At 61.5% G+C, this 19,124-nt stretch overlaps 1 protein-coding gene across 2 annotated transcripts in view; it reads right to left on the minus strand.

Annotated features, from left to right (window-relative positions):
* Positions 1-12,951, minus strand: part of LOC117649648 (tyrosine-protein kinase Dnt-like) — a 74,073-nt gene extending 61,122 nt beyond the window's left edge. The window contains exons 1-2 of one of the 2 annotated variants that reach the window (XM_034392585.1): positions 12,855-12,951; positions 12,745-12,754 (exon numbers count right to left, since the gene is read on the minus strand). The gene's annotated coding sequence lies outside the window, so the exon portion shown is untranslated. Of the gene's footprint in view, positions 1-736; positions 993-12,744; positions 12,755-12,854 lie in introns of those variants that run through there. The other variant, XM_034392584.1, reaches the window with a different exon arrangement.
* Positions 12,952-19,124: the final 6,173 nt, after the last annotated feature.

The following is a 19,124-nucleotide window of genomic DNA, read 5'->3' on the forward strand; positions in this document are numbered from 1 at the left end:
AGTATCGGCCGCCTCCACCGGTCTTCTGGCCCACTGTGCGCCCTCTGCGACGCACTTCACCCCGACAGGCGTAATAGGCGGCTCCGATAAAGAGGCCGTCAGCAAACGCCGCGCCTTCGATATTCGCCCCATTCGCCAATCCTGGAGACAGCCCGCTCGACGCTTGAAGCGGCTCAGCACGAATAACGCGTTGCTTGCTCTCGCACTCTCGCCGACAACACTACTCACACAGCACAAGGAAATACACACACTGCAAAACCCACACTCGCTAAAAAAAATCACTTCGACATTTACCGTTGTTCAAAACATTCTACGAGGGAGAGCGACTTGTCATATCACCAAATAAAACCAGAAATTCAACACACATGTTCAAGAAGTCCAATGATTTCTGAAATGTTTGTGACGCACAGTGGGCCAGAAGACCGGTAGAGGCGGCCAAAACTCGTTTAGAGCTCCAGAGTTGCTGGACAGGACTCGAATCAATCATGTGATCCCACCGATGGATTCCTCGTTCGGAGAGAAATCCATTGGTAGGATCACACGTTCGGTTCGAGTCCCATTCAGCGACTCTGGAGCTCAACACGCGACGGGGACTTAGACCGCCTCCGCCGATCATCTGGCCCACTGTGCGCTCTGGCCGATCTTCTGGTTCGCGGGACAAATTACTGGCAAGCAGCACGCGAAACACAAGAGCCGCTCCCCCGCTACCGCCCGCTACTCCATCACCTCTACTAACCAAACGCACGCAGCACGCACTCGTCTACGTCGTCTACGATGGGCGGCTCCGCGGTGGCCGTCTACGCATGCCACACAAACCACACGCACGCCACTCTCCTGCGGCCGAGGCGCGGCGTCGGCGCGACGCACTCCCGGGAAAGTAATCCACAGTCACACCATCGCGACGTCCTGGTCGTCGTCGCGACTCGGCACGACTCGTCGGCCACTTGTTGGACTGCGAGTCGCAGCACGCGGCGCGGCCGGAGCGCGGCGCGGCGCGGAGGCGTGTGTTCGGGGCGAGCGGCGCCGGCGGACTGCGGGCTCCGCGCTCCGTGGGGACCGGCAGCGGCGCGGCCAGGGCGCACCAGGGCGCACGCAGCCCCACCAGCCAGCGAGAGGGGCGGCCGCACGGCGGCGGCCAGGGGCGGAGCAGGGAGCGGGGTGCAGCCGCACCAGCAGCACGCACAGCGGGGCCTTCCGCGGGACCAGCCGCCAGCCAGCCGCCGGGTTGCGTGGGACTTTGGGCCCGGGCGGGCCCAAAGGAATATCGAGACGCGACTTTATCGAGGGGGCAAAAACTCGCGCAATCATGTGTACACGGCCCCCGAATCACACCCGAATCATTGAAATCACGCGAAAAAAAGCAATCCGAAATCACCCAAAAATCACAAATCGACCAAAATTAGGCAGAATTACACGAAACCAGGCCAAATCAGTCCAAAATCATTTCTTTCCGAACACAATCACACGCAATCACGCTCAACATCACCCTGGTGCGTCGCGAAATAAGGCAAAATCAGCCATGAAATCAATTAAAACCATGCGCAATCATTGCGTTTTCCGAATCATGTGTACACGAAAATCCCGAGTTTTTGCCCCCTCGGACTTTATTCTGTCGGCGTGTCGGCAAGCTGCGAAACGCACCAACACACTCCCTCCTACTGCAAATATTCCGGTTTCATTATTGTTCGACTCCGAGTGCTCGCATCGAAGGAGCAGGGTGACCTTCCCTTCCAAGTGACAGACAGCCGTCAGGGTGGCCCAACGCGGTGGCGATTACAAGAGTGCATTGCAGCCACCTACACCTCGCCACAGCCGCCCGCTGCCCGCCCCGCGACAGTGCCTGCAGACTGATTCCGAGGGTCGCTTTGTCTCCCTCGCACTCATGGCGCGTCCCGTTCGGGTGCGAGAGAGACGGAGCGTCGAAAGTGACTCTCGGAATCAGTGCGCTGCTCCACCCCTCGCACAGGGGAAGCAACAAAAAACAAGGTCGTTTTGATTGATTTGGGCGGCGCGGCGCACGGTGGGGCCTGCCAGGCGGGGGGGGGCGGGGCGGGGCGGGGGGGGCGGGGCGGGGCGGGGCGGGGCGGGGGGGGGCGGGGCGGGCGGCCGCGCGAAGAGCGTCTTTTGTTCGACGGCGTCATAATCAACCCGGCCACCTCGCCGCCAGGCTCCGCTTGCTCCGCTACAGCAGACTGATTCCGAGAGTCGTTTTCGTCGCTCTGTCTCTCTCGCACTCATGGAGCGTCCCTTCTAGGTGCGAGAGAGACAGAGCGACGAAAACGACGGCAGCGCGGACCGCCATGACAAATGGAAGCCGTCGTCGCGTCTATTAATTCTGTCAAAACTGTTTCAAAAACGCGCCGCGCCGCACCTTGGGGGAGGTGCAAAAAAACTGCTTTAAAGGAGGGCGTTGCTCATCCAGCACGGCCATCAAGTTCATCCAGGGGGCGGTCTCGCCTTAGGCGGGATGGCAAACTCGCGATAGGGAAAGGGGTAACACCACCAGCACTATAAACCACGTCGATGCCCGCCACGCCCCGCGCGTCGCGCGTTCTGTAACATAACACTTGCGAAATAAAAATCTGCCCCGCTCCGCTACAAACTTGTCGTGTCCGAGGCGGTGGCGGCGTCGCGACGCGCTTTCGTATTCCGGCGGGGGGCGCGCTTTCTTGCCCGGATATTTATGCGGGGCGGGGCGGGGCGGGGCGATACACAGCATTGCCTTGCATTGCCACGCCGCGGAGCCCCACCGCCGGACGCGCGGCGCGTAGCCCCACCCCAGATTTATGCTCATAGTTCCGCGCCGCACACTGTACATACGCGCGTCCCGAACGCACGCACGCGCCGACGACGGGGCCTCGCAGGGATCCTCGCGCGGCGCCGCGGCATTCGAGTGCAAATAGAGAACACGCCCGGCAAAGTGCGCCGGAGATACCATCGCTACGCGCGTGTGCGGGGCGGGCGGGGCGGGGCGGGGCGGGGCGGGGCGCGGAAAGGGGTTGGTGCGGCGCGGCCGGACGGGCCCCACCGCGCCGAGTCGCGGCGTCCTCCAGCGCCACGCTTATCATGTCAGGGAAGTCCCCCTGCCCGACCGGCCCTAGCCCCTAGCCTAGCGTGAGAGCAAACACTTGTGGCGTATCAAAGTTTTTCGATTGAGACGGCCGGGCAATTTGTACGACGGGCTTCCGGGGGAAAACAACACCAAAGAAGCAAACTGTGCGTGGTGCGCGCTTTCCTGACTGTGTGTCGCTATGTGCTGCGTGGACGCTGCGCAGACGGGTGGAGGTGGCCGAAATTCTGGACGCGTTTTCAGCTCCAGAGTAGCTAAACTAGACTCGCGCCGAGCGTGTGACCCCACCAATGGATTCCTCGTTCGGAGAGCGATCCATCGGTGGGGTCACACGTTTGGTTTGAGTCTTGTTTAGCGACTCTGGAGCTCAAACACGTCTAGAATTTCGGCCGCCTCCAACGGTCTTCTGGCCCGCTGTGCTCAGCGTCACTGTTTCTCCTACACCGTGAGCCACCTGATCCACAGGTGAGGCCGGTGTAAAACGCGGGCCGTAAACCGGGTGCCAAGGAGGATTCCTCGCGGCAATACGCTCGCGGAGAGAGAGAGAGAGAGAGAGAGAGAGAGAGAGGAGAGAGGAGGAGAGAAGAGAGAGAGGAGAGAGAGAGAAAAGAAGAGAGAGAGAGAGGAGAGAGGGAGGGGGGGGGGGGGGGAGACGGAAAAGGAGAGCTAGAGAGCGCTCCTTTGACTCCGATCAACAATAACGGCGGCATTATGGGGTTTGTGCCGCCATCCGCCATTCTTATGCATGTATTCCTCTCATTGCTCGGCCTGGCCGGGCCCGCGGCACTGTAGGGAAGGCCTTCGGTATCTCGCGTCACGCAGCGCGCAGCGCCCGCCCAAGGCCCCGAAGGCCTCGAGGAAGAGGAGAAGAGGGCGCCGCGGCCGCTTTGCGCTGAGCCTCGCCGCCCTGGGGACGCCGCGTCGGCACGGGCGGGGCGGGGCGGGCCGGGGCGGGCCGCGGAAGGGCGCGACGGGCGGCCTCCAAAAAACCACGATTCCAATTTTTAAGCGTTTTGCCGCGCCTTTCGGGGATTTTCGGGAGGACTAGTTTTATTCAAGTGCAGCGAGGGGGCCCGGGGCCCCAAAGGGGCCCGGGGCCCCCCGCGCCCCGCGGGACGCCCGGCATTCCCGGGCCCCCCCCCGCCCCGCCCCGCCCCGCCCCGCCCCGCCCCGCCCCGCCTCGGGCCCGGCGGATCGGCCCTCCGCGGGCCCAGTTTGTAATTTCCCCGGCATCCGCTCGTAAGCCCTTCACCACTATTATGCAAGCCGACAATAAACAAAAATTCATCTCCTTTTCCCGCCATTTTTTCGCCGGCCTCCCCCGACGGCGGCCCCGGGGTGGTGGATCCCTTCGACGGCCGGGGTGACGGCGCGGCGCGCTGCAGCAGGGATGCAGCACCTAATCTCGTGGATCAAGTCGACGGGGCGCGGCCCCGCCAGGCCGTAGCCCAGGCCGTAGCCCACGGCGCAGGGAGGCAGGGGGTGGCTCGGCGTCACGAAGTAGGGCTTGTCTCGCGTCGCAGCGAAATTGATTGAAAGACTACCGGGCTGAGGTACGGCGGTGCGGCGCCGAATATGGAGGGGACTCTGTTAAAGTGGGATTTGGGCGCGAACGCCGGGCCGGGCGATGGTGTGGGGTGCGGTGGGGTGCGGCGGTGACACGCTGGCCCGCCGCCAAGGCTGCCGACGCGGGGCGCGTGCAATCGGGCTCGACAAAAGCGGAGAAGTGCATTCAACGCCCAGCGACGCAGTGACGCAGCGAGGGGTGTCTACGGCCTGCCTTCGCCCTGCTGCCGAACGTCCGCGGCAGAAGAAGCTTCCTGATTAACACAAACTCCAACCCTGCAAAAAAAAACCGAAAAAACCACCAAGGAAAATAATTGTGAAGCCGGGCCGATGCCTATCACTGCGCCGCTTTCCCTCACTTTTTGTTCACCAGCGGCAAACTTCCGCGTCGTCGGAAAAGTGTCGCCCGACTCGAAGAAGACGGCCTCGAAGAAGGAGGTGGCCTCAATTACCTCCCCAGCCCCCCGCCGCGCCGAGGAATGCTAAACGTTATATCCGGAACAGCCGAACAAAGCGCCTGGCCGAGGAGTGGCGTTTGCTCCCATTGCCCCGGGCGGCTAAAAATAGAGAAATTGGAAAAGATGAAAAGGAGGGAGGGGAGAGGCCCAAAAAGTTGGCGGGATTTGGAGCCTGAGTCGTCCTTTCAGTGCAGCGCCGCGCGCGCCGCCCCTCCTCGCCGACAAAACGTGTCACTTTATAGGCAGGCGGTGTGACAATCGGCCATCGAGGCGCCCGACAAAGGGGCCGACGCCACGCCGCCGTCTTTTCAGGGACAGGAGATCGCGACGCCGCGGCAGAGGAGTCGAGGGGGTAACTTCCAGAGTCCCTGAACAGGACTCGAACAGCGAAGCGAACGCGTGACCCCGCCAACGGATTGCTCTCCGAACGAGGAGTCCATTGGTGGCATCACACGCCCTGGAACTCGAAACAAAACGCGCGTCCGGGAGTTTGGCCGCCTCCACCGGTCTTCTGGTTACCCCTCTCGATACGGATGCACCAAGCCTCCGAGGTAGCTAGTTCCTGCGGCTTCTGCCCGTGGCGGTCCGATAGGAGAAACTACCGTCCGTATGAGACCGACGTGGCGTCTGAGTGTGCCTCTGTGCCGGCAGACGAAGGAATGTCATCTCCAAGAGGAATGCGATTAGAGTGGCAGTGTGGACCGTGGAGCTGTCTGCAGACTGACTCCGAGAGTCGTTTCAGTCGCTCTGTCTCTCTCGCATCCATACGGAACGGCCGGTGAGTGCGAGGGAGACGAAGCGACGAAAACGACTCTCGGAATCAGTCTGCTGACGGCAGCCATCACGCGAACCGAACGGAACTGGGCCGAGTCCAGCACGGCAGCCAGAATGCCGCCGCTGCGCGCTGCGCGCTGCACCGCCCGCTTTCAGCCAAACGCCAATCTAGCTCCAGCTGCAAAGGGGAAACGAATCTCTGTCCACTCATTGCAGTGCAGCGCCCTCGTCCACCGCGACCCCGCGGGGAGCGCCGCGTGATTGGAAACCGGCTGGCCAGCAGACGGATTCCGAGAGTCGCCTTCGTCGCTCTGTCTCTCTCGCACTCATGGGGCGTTCCGTAAAGGTGCGAGAGAGACAGAGCGACGCTCGGAATCAGTCCGGCCAGGGCCAGACCGGCGCGACTAGAACTACTCCAAACTGGACGCGGTGCGGTGCGGCGGGCTGGCCGCAGTGCCTGTGGCCGCGCTCCGCTCCTGATATCGTCCCCATCCAACTTTTGAGCGGCGAGTGCCGGTGTAACGGGTATGGTGTACCCCCCTCGGATGTGTACCCCCGGTACACCAAACCTAGGCATGGTGTACCCCCCGGTACACCATTCCTAGGAATGATGTACCCCCCACCCTCGAGGCCAGGGGGTACACCAGTCCTAGGAATGGTGTACCGGGGGGTACACGATTCCTTAGGCATGGTGTACCGGGGGGTACACCTTTTTTAGGCATGGTGTACCCCCCCCCTTGAGGACAGGGGGTACACCAGTCCTTAGGCATGGTGTACCGGGGGGTACACTATTCCTTAGGCATGGTGTACCCCCACCCCCGAGGAAAGGGGGGACACCATGCCTAAGGAATAGTGTACCCCCCGGTACACCATACCTAAGGAACGGTGTCCCCCCCGGTACACCATACCTAAGGAATGGTGTACCCCACTCGGCGTCAAGGCCTTTATTTCCAGACATTTTTTGGAAAAAAATTTTTTCCAGATATTATCTGGAAATGCCTTTTGATTTCCAGATATTTTTCTGGGATTTAACATTTTCCAGATACTCTCTGGAAAAGGTAGACATTTCCCGACAAAATCTGAAAAAAACGGCATTTCCAGATAATACCTGGAAATGCAAAAAAAAAATCTGGAAATTGCCAGACATCAAATTGACCGTGTGTCCTAGAGGGAGGGGGTACACCATACCTAAGGAATGGTGTACCGGGGGGGACACCATGGGGGGTACACCATGCCTAAGGAATGGGTACCCCCGGTAACTATGCCTAAGGACTGGTGTACCCCCCGTCCTCAAGGGAGGGGTACCCATGCCTAAGGAATGGTGTACCCCCCGGTACACCATTCCCAAGGACTGGTGTACCCCCCGTCCTCGAGGGTGGGGGGTACACCATGCCTAGGAATGGGGTACCCCCCCGGGACACCATACCTAGGTTTGGTGTACCCCCGGTACACGATGCCTTGGGTATGGTGTACCGGGGGGACAGGCCAGCCGGGGGGTACAACAACCCGGAGACACCGGCTGTGCCCGCCAACCCCTCGCCGCCCGTGCTGGGGCCGCTGGGGGCAGCACACTGATTCCGAGAGTCGTCCGTCCCTCTCGCACTCATGGGGGGTTCCGTGTAGGTGCGAGAGGGACGGAGCGCCGAAAACGACTCTCGGAAACAGCCCTGCTGAACCCCCGGGGCGGCAGAACTCCATGCTTGCGTCGGCGCCTCTTTGAGCTGCAAGAGGAATGTTTCCGTTTGATAGCCCCGACCTCGCGCGCGCCCAGGGACGACCCGGCGGAGCCAGGGCCCCGGCTGGGGTGCTGGGCTGCGCTGTCCGAACAGTCAGCGCCGCCAAGCGCTCGGCAGCCAATAAGCGGCCCGCCCCGCCCCGCCCCGCCCCGCCCCGCCCCACCCCGCCGAGGCCCCGCGGGGCAGTGGGCGCCACCAGTCATTAAATTAATTCCAAAGCTGGCCGTTTTGTCCGCGCGCTTGCCGCCCGAACGAATGCCACTGGAATGATATTGAAAATGCGACAGTGCTGGCGGGGCGGGGCGGGGCGGGGCGGGGCGGGGCGCGGGCCGGGGCCGGGCGGGGCGCACCCCACCAGTCCGCCGGACGCACCGCCGCTGCGCGAGCCACCCTTTCCGAATTTGTTTGCCGAGGCGACGGATAGCTCGGAGCAGAAAACTTGGCGCGCCGCGCCTCCCTTTCCAGTCTTTCAATGTAACCGGCCGGGCCGCCCTCTCATTATTGTCTTAGCGATGCTAACAGGGGCGGGGCGAGGCGGAGCGCGGCGGCCGCTCAACTTGGCGATCATCTTCTTGGAGGCCCAGCTGCGGAGATCGACCGACCGTGTTTCTCGGCCAAGCCGCGCCAAGCTTGCCATGCTTTGCCAAGCTTTGCCGCAGCGCGCCGCCTGTCGCTGTTTATCCTTCCCAGACCATCCCCGCCTTCATTTTTCAAACTCCGTCTTTTCGAGTTTCCAGTTATTTTGTTTCGCTTTGCCGCCGCCAGGTCGCGCGCCGGGTCGCGGCGGGGCCAAGGCGGAGATAGCGATAAAGAGGTTCGGAATTAAGTGGCGCGGAGCGCGGAGCGACGGAGGAGGAGGAGAAAGCCGAGCGCCAGCGGAGTCGTTTTCGTCGCTCTGTCTCTCTCGTACTCACGGGGCGTCGCGTATAGGCGCGAGAGAGACAGAGCGACTCTCGGAATCAGTCTGCTGGGGGCGGCGGGAAAAATGTCGCCGGCCAGCCGAGTGACGGCCCGGCGGCCACACGACCGCACAGCTTTGTCAAACCGCGATAGCGTCCGAGAGCTGTGCCGATAAAACGGTGTAGGGGCACCGCGGGCACCGTGACCGGGGCCGAACGCGCAGCGCGCGCAGCTACCCTGCCCGGCGAGGCGCGGGGCAGCAGCAACAATCCACCGAATAAATTTGCATGCTCCTCGTTATTTTGACGCAGTTTCACAGCCCGGCCGGCCGCCGCCCTCCAGGCCGCTCCGCTCCAGGCCCTGGAGAAGTGGAAGGTCCTCCGTCTTGCAGTGGCGGCGTGGCCGAAGCGTGGCCGAAGCGTGGCGGCCCGAGCTTTGGGCACCAAATAATTTCCCCGACTAATCAGCCGGGCACGCAAAGTAAAAGGGTTGGGGGGCGGGGGATTTACAGTGGCCTGCGCTGGCCGAGAGGCTAGACGCTCCAGCCGATTTTTCAACGTCGGAACTCCAGCGCGAGGCGGCAGGGCACTGCGTCACAGACCGCGTCACGGACCGCGTCACGGAGCCCCGTCACGGACCTCGTCACAGACCTCGTCACGGACCTCGTCACAGACCTCGTTCAGGACATCGTCACGGACCTCGTCACAGACCTCGTCACAGACCTCGTCACGGACCTCGTCACAGACCTCGTTCAGGACATCGTCACGGACCTCGTCACAGACCTCGTCACAGACCTCGTCACGGACCTCGTCACAGACCTCGTTCAGGACATCGTCACGGACCTCGTCACGGACCTCGTTTAGGACATCGTCACGGACCTCGTCACGGACCTCGTCACGGACCTCGTCACGGACCTGGTTCGGGACATCGTCACGGACCTGGTTCGGGACATCGTCACGGACCTGGTTCGGGACATCGTCACGGACCTGGTTCTGGACATCGTCACGGACCTCGTCACAGACCTCGTCACGGACCTCGTCCCAGACCTCGTTCAGGACATCGTCACGGACCGCGTCACAGAGTGCCTCGTGGCGATGCGCATTAATTAACTTGTAAGCAGCTTTGACCCGGCAAGAGGGCAAACAGTGGACCGTCTTAATGAGCCGTGAGAAAGCGACACGTGAAAAGGCAGGATTATTGGGGCGAGGAACAAGGGCAGCAGCAGGCTCTCCCTCTGGTTCCCTCCGGCCCGTCGTTACTCGTGTACCGTTTTGTCATCTTTCTTTCCCTTCCGCCTTCTCTTTGTCTTCTGTCTTTTTCTCTCTTTTTCAGGCCGTTGGCGTGGCGGAAATTTGCAGGATTCGATCCAACGCTCGCGTCGTCTCGCAGCATTATATCACCATCTTCCTGCCGGCGTCCCTCCGGCCGGCCGTCCCTGCGGCGCTGGAGCGCGCTGGAGGCTCCAGCCGCTCCGCCCGTTCGTGCCAGCAGACTGACTCCGAGAGTCGTTGTCGTCGCTCTGTCTCTCTCGCACTTGCCCGGGACGCCCCGTGTGTGCGAGAGAGACAGAGCGACGAAAGCGACTCTCGGCATCAGTCTGCAGCGCTGCCGATCCCGCATCAATCCAATCGGAAAATAACGCGGTGCTGAGGTAGCGTCGCTGGTCTACCTGCCCGCGCTGATTCCGAGCCGCGGGGGAACGGCTGCCCGGGGGGCGGGGCGGGGCGGGGCGGGGCGAGGCGGGGTGGGGCGACGACGCAATGCGATTCCGGGAGAGGAGCCCGAAAGACGGCGGCGAACTGGTGAACGCACCGCAGCGCGGGAATTCACTTTTTGGCCGGGAGGGGGCTCTGCGTAGCTCTGCGCCGCCCTGCGCTGTGCCGCGCCGCGGGGCCCCAGGCGTGTCGGCGTGACGGGACGGGTCGTTGGCTGCCCATGGGCTGGAGCCAAGCGAGCCAAGCGAGGCAAGCCGCAGCCCGCCGCGCTTCATTGGCGGCCCCCGTCGAGGCCCCCGCCGAGGCCCCCGCAGCCCCAGCGCCGGGGATGCGCGGCAGAGCTGCCCAAACTTTCGCCGTCCCGAACCCCTTTCCGTTATTTTCGCGTCTCGGTATTCAATTATCGGGAATCAAGTGCCGCGGCGCTGGAAACGGGTGCCGTCGGAACGTCGCGCAACTCGCGAACGAGCGGAATTACGCGCCGTGGAATGCTGCAGACTGATTCCGAGAGTCGTTTTCGTCGCTCTGTCTCTCTCGCACCTGTACGGGACGCCCCGTGAGTAGACAGAGCGACGAAAACGACTCTCGCGGAATCAGTCTGCTGGCCGTCATCCCACAGCTGTTCCCAAAAAAGACGAGTGGCTTCGGTCTCTCGGAACACGCAACGCACCTGGGGCGCGTGCATATTGCCAAGAATTACTCCCCCACCAATTGGCAGAGTACACGCAAGGTGGAGTGCACCTCGTGTGGACCGCGGTTTGAAATACGACTTCCCTTCCCCGGGCCCTCCTCGTCGAGCCCTCTCGCGGGCAGGTGTGCGACTGATTCCGAGAGTCGCTTGTCTCTCTCTCGCACCTGTGCGGAGCGCCCCATGAGTGCGAGAGAGACAGAGCGACGAAAACGACTCTCGGAATCAGTCGGCTGGCCACTTTTCGAACGCGGCGCGCGCTGCGTGTCCTCCTGTTTGCTCCGGGACTCTTGGTGCTCCAGGAGAGGGGAAGGGGGGGAGGGGGATATGACAGCCCAAGAGAAACAGAAGGGGGGCGGGGAGAGTCATGTTACGGCGGCGGGAAGAACTTTCCCCGCCAAGAAATAAGAGGGCCTTGAGCAAACAGCCGCCCCGCGCCCTGCCAGGCCCTGCCAGGCCCGGCCACGTCGGCCGCCTCCTGGAGGCGCCTGGAGGCCAGCGGCCCTGGTGCTGCGCGCTGCCTTACTTGTGCTCGCCGGCCGCCGCGCCACTTCTCACGTCCGCGTCGTAGAACACGTGCGGTGCTTCCAGGACTTCCAGGACCTCCAGGGCCTCCAGGACCATCCAGCAGACTGAGCGTCGTTTTCGTCTCTCTCGCACCTGCAGTGCAGGACGCCTCGAGAGCGCGAGAGAGTGACAGAGCGACGAAAACGACTCTCGGAATCAGTCTGCAGGTTGGTGCGCGCGGACGCACGTCTAAGGTTGGCCTTTGCGGCCGCCTCAATCTTTCATCCTGTGGACACGGAGGCCTGCTTCTGCCTTTGCACTGCTCCGACTATATTTGCCCTGCCCTGCCTCCTGCGCGCCGCTCTTCATCAAGGCGGCGCGGCGCGTTAAACATTCACGTGGCGGGGCGAACCGCGGCGGCGTGTGTCGACGCCGTCCTGGGGCCCCGCTCCGCCCCGCCGCCACTCCCGGTAGCTGCTAACTAGGGTCCCACACAGTAAGACTTTGCAGTGTGGGACTCTACTGCTAACCACCGCAAACCGCCGCCGTGAGCCCCAAGCTCCGCGTCAGCGACATGCACCGCACCGCCGCGGACCAGCCCCGGACACGAGCGCGACGTCGACGGCGACGTTGCGGCCTGCCTGGCGGTCCTGGCGGGGCCGGCGGGGGCGGGGGAGGCCTGTCCTGGAGATAAAGCCCGGCACAAGTTTGGCCGTTCCTCTTCGTGGTGTTGCCTGTCGCCTGGCTGTCTGCCTGGCCGCCAGCGCCGCCAGCGGGCCCGCCCCGTTCGAATTCGGGCGTCCGGCCAGCGAAGCAAGCGAAGCCAGCGCACCGGTAGCGCCGCCCGCCAGCCCGCTGATTCCAAGCGCCGTTTCCGTCGCTCTCTCTCGCGCCTACACGGGACGCCCCATGAGTGCGAGAGAGACAGAGCGGCGGAAACGACTTCCAGGCAGCCCCGGGGTGATCAGTTTCAGCGGGGCCCTGTAGGGCGGGCCGACTGCTAATTACACTGCAAGATTATTCACGCCGCCCTGCTACGCCCAGCCTAGCCTCTGCCGGGCCGCCCGGGACGCTAAGCCCATTTCCCGGGGCCTTTGATCGGAGTCGCCGTCAAAAGATTATTAGCCGCGTGCCTCGGAGCGGCAAACTGGCAAGAAGCGAAGGCAGTTGCGGCAGTTGCACACCAAAGAAGGAGAGGACGATAAGAAGGAGGGTCGCGATCCATGCCCATCCAAATTCACCGAAATGTATCGCTGCCACACTCGAAAGATGGCACGCACTGCACACTAGAACGTGCGAGATTAATCCGCAGCCATCTGCTTCAACTTACAGGTTTCAGGCTTAAAAAGAGAAAAAAAAGACAACGCTGTAACACCATATACAAATTCATGTTGGGCGTTTTAAGTTTTAAGTTAGCAGGCAGCACCTGCATCGTCTTACCCTCTGTGTTGGCCGGACATTTGCACATTTCAACATGTCAACACACAAAAAGCACGTTCACTCCCCTGCCGGTGACATTGATTCGTACTTTAAAAGAAGAAAATATACTGAGCACTTGTGAGAGCAGCCGCTCTAAAATGGACAAAACGAATCACTGGAACAATCGGGAACAACGCAATCAAACAAAAACAACCGGGAAATAGGAGTGCCAACATAAGAAGACGAAATCCTCAACTCCTTCCCAACGGCCTCCTTTGCTCTTATTGGAGGATTTCGTTTCCTTATGTTGGCACTTCTCTTACCAACACTGTCGTTGTTGTTATTATTGTTGTTGTTTGCTGTTGTTGTTCTTTGATTTATTATTTTAAACGGTTTCTCAAGTGCTCAATGTAGTTTCTTCTCTAAAAGAAGAAATCAATGTCATCGGCAGGGGAGTGGACGTGCCCCGCGTGAGTTGACAAGTTGAAATGTGCCTACATTGAAGGTAAGTCGAGACAGATGGCTGCCGACTAACCTAACTTAATAGGCCCTACATGAGTCTGCATAATAGAGTGTTACAGTGTTGTGTTTTTTAGTCTGAAACCATGCAGCAGGCTTAAAAGAAAGTATGAACCTGACTAACAATAGTACTAGCCAGTAATTTTGAGTGGACGCAGGATACATGTATGTATGGTGAGTTTTAAATCCGTACCTGCTCAGGGGGCCACAATCAACATCAATTCAGTTGAGCGGTGAATCTTTTCTGCGCCTGTCAGTGTGCATATAATAGCATGCAAATTTTGAATAGATATCCAATTTCTGTGAACAATTTCAAGAGGCCCAGTTTTTCCGCAGCCAAGGTGACCAGTTTATGAGTGCCCAAGGCGCTTAGGAACTGGGCACTGTTGTCGATGCTCAGGTACTATGCACCCTTGGGTCCATCTATAGCAAACGAATCATGATCTATCTTGGAAGGAGGCCACTGGCTGGATTATTTGGGGACCCTGAAAGTAGGCGACAAAGATGCCCTAAAAAAAACTGAAGTGGGCTAAAGGCGCCCAGTTTCAGGGCATGTCATATTTTGAGTGTAGTTAGAGGGGTGTTCTCAGTGTCGTGCCCAATTCGAGCGGCTTGATCTTCTTCTTCTCCTCGCTCTCCGCTCGTCCGCTTCCACGCCGTTGGCCGCGCTAGGCCCCATCAGCCCGGCCAGGCTGCCCAGGCGAGTGGAATTAAACGGCCAAACTTCCCCGCGGACTTCCTTGCCTCCGAGGGTTGGTGTTTTTAAGACGAGAAGTGGAGGCTTTTTTTTTTCTCCGTCAAAAAGTCGAACTGGGTCAAAGGATCAATCTACAGTCGGCACGCCAAGTTTGGCGTCGACGGATACGGCGGCGGGTAACTGTAGCTGCTTTGGCGTGGGTTCAACTCCTCCGCGGTATCTTCCCTATTCCCAAGCCGTGCATCGTTCACTCGCTAGCAGGCCACTTAGGCCCAGATGATGATCTCCGGACTCTCATCCAACCAAGATCAGGCCTTGGCGGCTTACTTTCTTTCTCCTAACGCGGAATGTTTGTTGCCCGTCCATCCAACGATAGCCGTCCCCAGTGGGCCACGCCACCTGTATTTCTCACTTCTTTATCAGCTCCCGATCGCGGCCGCGGCCTTCTCTCTTACTCGAGGCCGCTCTGGTCGCCATCGGCCCCTATCTATCTCCGTCTGACTAAAGCCGCCCCGCCCCCTCCCAGCACCACTGACCTCCCCCCCCACCCCGCCCCACCCCGTTCGGCCGTTCGGCTTATCCCCGGGGTTGTTTGTTTTCCTGAAAGGCCCGAATAGGTGAGGCTTTCCCAACTGGAAGCCCGGCCGCTCCGTCTCGACTCCAGCAGACTCCAGCGGACTCGATCCTCGCCGCGCCAACGCCTTCACTTCCCGTAACTCCCTCATCCAGCACACTGCCTCGCAGTGCCTCCAGGAAGTCATCATCCCCTGCCGGACTCCGCAGCACTCGCTGAAAACGGCCCAAAAATTGAATCGACTGCAGGGGAAGGGGTGGAGGGAGGCCACTGATTGCGAAGCCCCGCGCCCCTCATGGAGGGCCCGCCAGCCTCCATGCAGGCCGGCCGCTCCAGGCCGCCGGGGTGGCGCTAGGGCCCAGGGTCCAGCGGACGGACTCCTCGTCGCTCCGTCTCTCTCGCACCCCTACGGGACGCCCCATGAGTGTGAGAGAGACAGAGCGACGGAAACGACTCTCGGAATCAGCCTGCAGGGTCCAGCACTTACTGCCCCATCGCACGGACCGGCGCCCCTCGCTCTCGTATCGCCCACCCTCTCCCTCCGCCGCATTTCACCGGTGTGACAAGACGACGAAACCGGCTGCGGTGCGGTGCGCCCGAAGGCCCGAAAGGGTTCATTCACGTATTACGTTACGTCTTCTGTCTCTCTCGCTCTCACCGGCAGTCCATCAGGAGTAACAAGGATAGAGCTGTGGAAAAACGTCACGTAATAAGTGAACAGCGCCGCCCCTCAGATCCACGCTAATAAAATGGCGGTTATCTACCCTCCCTGCCCTGCGGCCCTTCGTCATCAGCAACAACGTGCCCTAATCCCCGCCAAGCCCGGCCAAGCCCCGCCGATCCACTGCATGCAGCGAGGACGCGTGCCGGCCGTGGCGTGCCGGCGGGGCCTGGACCGGGACCAGGTGGAGGCAGTGGCCGGCAGGCAGCACCACTGCAAAGCGTGCGCCAGGTGGCAGCAGTGGTGGCACCGGGGTGGAGGGTTGTCCCTTCTGCATGCCCTGCTCCTGAAAACTCGTTCCTGCGGTGTTCCCTGCGAGTTGCTACGGGTGAAGGTGCCCCGTCGGCCGGTTCACGCGGCGGGCAGGTGGGGCGGTGCAGCGGGTTGGAAGCTGCGGACTGATTCCGAGAGTCGCTCTGTCTCTCTCGCACCTAGACGGGTCGCTCTACGAGTGCGAGAGAGACAGAGCGACGGCTCTCGGAATCAGCCTGCTGGACACTGTAGGCTGGAAGCGGCCGGCGGGGTCAAGCGCAAGCGGCCCATGTAATGCATTACGCACACGTGCGCCATGGAGCGCCACCTCGATGCCCAGCGCGACCTTCAGGCCGGGCCGGGCCAGGCCCACAGGCCAGAGGTGTGCATAAAATTACGCCCAATGCGAGGACGCGTGCCGAGGAACAAACGAGGCGGAAAATAATGTCCCGCTCGCCCATCTCCAGCTTCTGACCCTGCAGACTGAACCGGAGTCGTTCTCGTCGCTCTGTCTCTATCACACTCATGGCACGTCTTGCGCAGGTGCGAGAGAGACAGAGCGACGAGAACGACTCTCGTAATCATTCTGCTTTGCCCTGGAGGCTGCCGCGGCGGCACGGGTGGCGGCACTGCTAGAGGCACCCCGAGGCGCTGGGCGGTGCGCTGCCTAGGCACTGCGAAAACCGCCAGAATGCCTCGGCCGAATAAATTCCGGGCAAACGCCTCGCCGTCGCCGCGGTCGCCTTTATTCGCGGCTGGAAATGGAATTGTGTTGGCAGGCAGGCAGGCAGGCGGGTCGCGGAACGGAACGCGCGGAACGGTCGCCACCTTGTTTTGTGTGTCGCGCAGAGTCATTGCCACCCTTTTCCATTTCACTTCCGGCCCCTCCTTCCTCTCTTCCCCCTCCCCTCCCCTCCCCGAGGCGCGCGGCGTCACCCAAGCCAGCGACGACGACGACGGTGAGACGAGGAAAAGGAACTCGACCCGGAGGCCTATTTTCGCCGCCCCCCACCGCCCCGCCCGGCCCAGTGTTGCCACTGTCTTTCCCCCGCGCTACAAAAATTTGACAGTCTGAAAACGCGCCCCTGCCGCCCGCTCGCCTGGCGCTAGGGTTGCCGACCCCTCGAGGGCGCGCCCGGGGCGGGTGGCGGCGGGGCCCTCCGCTCATGCTGCGGTGTAGGGTGGCCACTTGTACCCAGAGTGCTGTCTCTCACTGACCAGGTCAGTCGATCCGCGGACAAGAGGCGCTGCGTTTCAAAGCAGCGCGCCCCTACACCCCGGGGACTTTAATGAAGTAGTCCGCCCGCTCCCTGCCCCTCCCGCCCACGTAAGTCTCCATCATCCTCCATCACCATTCCATTCCGCGCTCAATAATTTATGCCGAATACTCCGTGCACTCCTCTCTCTCCCTCTCTCTCTCTCCCTCCCTGCGGCCTCCGCGGGTCCCTGGTGTGCGTCCCTCTCGCCCCGACAGGAGGCACAGCGGCTCACGACGGCCACGACAGCTGACTGGCCTAGCCTAGCCACACGCGCTACGTACTCGTTGTCGCCCGGCTGGCTCAGCGCTCAGCAGCGCTCAGCTCGCCAGTCCACTGTCCAGCAACCGCCTGCGAGGTAGGCAAGCGCCTCCGCGCGCTGCAGCCGTGTCGTCGGGTTGCCTACCTGCCGGGCGGCGAGCGCAGCGAGGCAGGAAGCAGGAAGCACATCGCCCTCAGACCATCTCTCTCTCTCTCTCTCTCTCTCTCTCTCTCTCTCTCCTCTCTCTCTCTCTCTCCTCTCTCCTCTCTCTCTCTTTCTCTCTCTCTCTCTCTCCTCCCCTCCCTGTCCATAAGCCATATCTATTTCCGGGAAATAGACGCAGCAATATCGGCGGCCAATTACTGCAGTGCCGTACGTACTGCATGCCGGCCGATGGCGGCCGATGGCCGATCGGCGGACAGCGCCATACAGCGGGCAGCAGACCGATTCCGAGAGTCGTTTCCGTCGCTCCGTCTCTCTCGCGCTCACGGGGCGTCCCGTACAGGTGCGAGAGAGACAGAGCGACGGAAACGACTCTCGAAATCAGTCTGCTGGCGGGCACTTGGCTGCAGCCAGGCCGAAAAATGGGTGGCGGCGTTGTGCGCCCGTTGGGGACACGTGTCGCTGTGGAGGGGGAGGGTCTTCAATATAATTACTCGGGCGTCGCGTTTAGCTGCACCGGCTGCATCCCACACTGCGCAAAGGCCACACCGGGCAGTTTCGGCCACACGCCCTAGAGTGTGGTGCACACGCCGGCCTCGAGACACTGGCCAGGCACTGTGCGTCCCGCCCGCGCCCTGCAGACTGTTTCCGAGAGTCGCGTCGCTCTGTCTCTCTCGCACTCACGGGGCGTCTCGTGTAGGTGCGAGGGAGACAGAGCGACGACAGGGCGGCCCAGGGCGTGTGTCCACAGTGTCCGCAGTGGTCGCTAAGTGCAGGCCGGACAGCGCGCAGAGCCGCGCCGCTGAGTGCCGCGCGTCGCTCGCCCCGTTCGAGGCTGCGGCCAAACACCCAAAAAGCCCCGCGCCGCGCCGGACCGCTCTCGCAGAGAAAGAAACCAAACAACAACAACAACACTACCACCACCGCCAACAACAACAACAGGGCGACGCGATTCGGCAATTACCTTCTCGCTGGCGACGCGGCCGACACCACACCAGAGAGTCGCGCTAAAAGGGAGCAGCGGCGGGCAAAAACAACAACTAGACTCGTCAGTAAAACACGACGTGGAGGAAAGAATAAAACAACAAAAAACATAAACGAGAGACTTTTGGGGGACAAAATGGGGTAATGGTCCGCACTCGGCGTTGTACACTGCGTCACTTTGATTAGGATGCAGCCTGCGTCGTCTGCTGTGCATCGGGGGGAGGGGAGGGGGGAGGGGAGGGCGGCGGGGGCCTTTGCGCTGTCGGCCTGGTCCTCGGGACGCAATTAATTTCATCGGCAGAAAACGGCTTTGCGGATCCTGGCTGGGATCCTCGAGGTATCAGAGCAAGCCGGACAAGTCGTCCCTCCGCCGCCCCGCCGTCAAAGGGCCACTTACGCGCCGGATAGTGGGTCAGCGCGGAGGGGGAGGGGAGGGGGGTAGAAACGTAATCAAACCCCCGCGTGTCCGGCTCGTCTCTGACTGTCGTCCTCCGGAGCCGCGGGCCCCAGAGCGCCCTCCATGCAGCAGACTGGTTCCGAGTGTCGTTTTCGTCGCTCTGTCTCTCTCACTCCAAGGGGGGTCCCGTATCGGTACGAGAGAGACAGCGACGCAAGCGACTCTCGGAATCCGTCTGCAGCAGGATATGATGATGGTCGAGACAGGCGGACAGGCAGACAGGCGGGCGACGGGTGGTAGGTGGCCACGCAGGCGACAGCGCCGCCGATGACACAGACAATGATGCGATAATGATTATGGTAATGATGGTGATCCGACTTGGTGCACAACAAGGACGCCCTGCTGCCATTGAGTTGTGGCGGGGCGGGGCGGCATGTTGTCGCACATTACCCGACTGCGCGTGTGTT

Source organism: Thrips palmi, unplaced genomic scaffold (assembly GCF_012932325.1).
Source record: "Thrips palmi isolate BJ-2018 unplaced genomic scaffold, TpBJ-2018v1 HiC_scaffold_4, whole genome shotgun sequence".
Taxonomy (NCBI): Eukaryota; Metazoa; Arthropoda; class Insecta; order Thysanoptera; family Thripidae; genus Thrips; species Thrips palmi.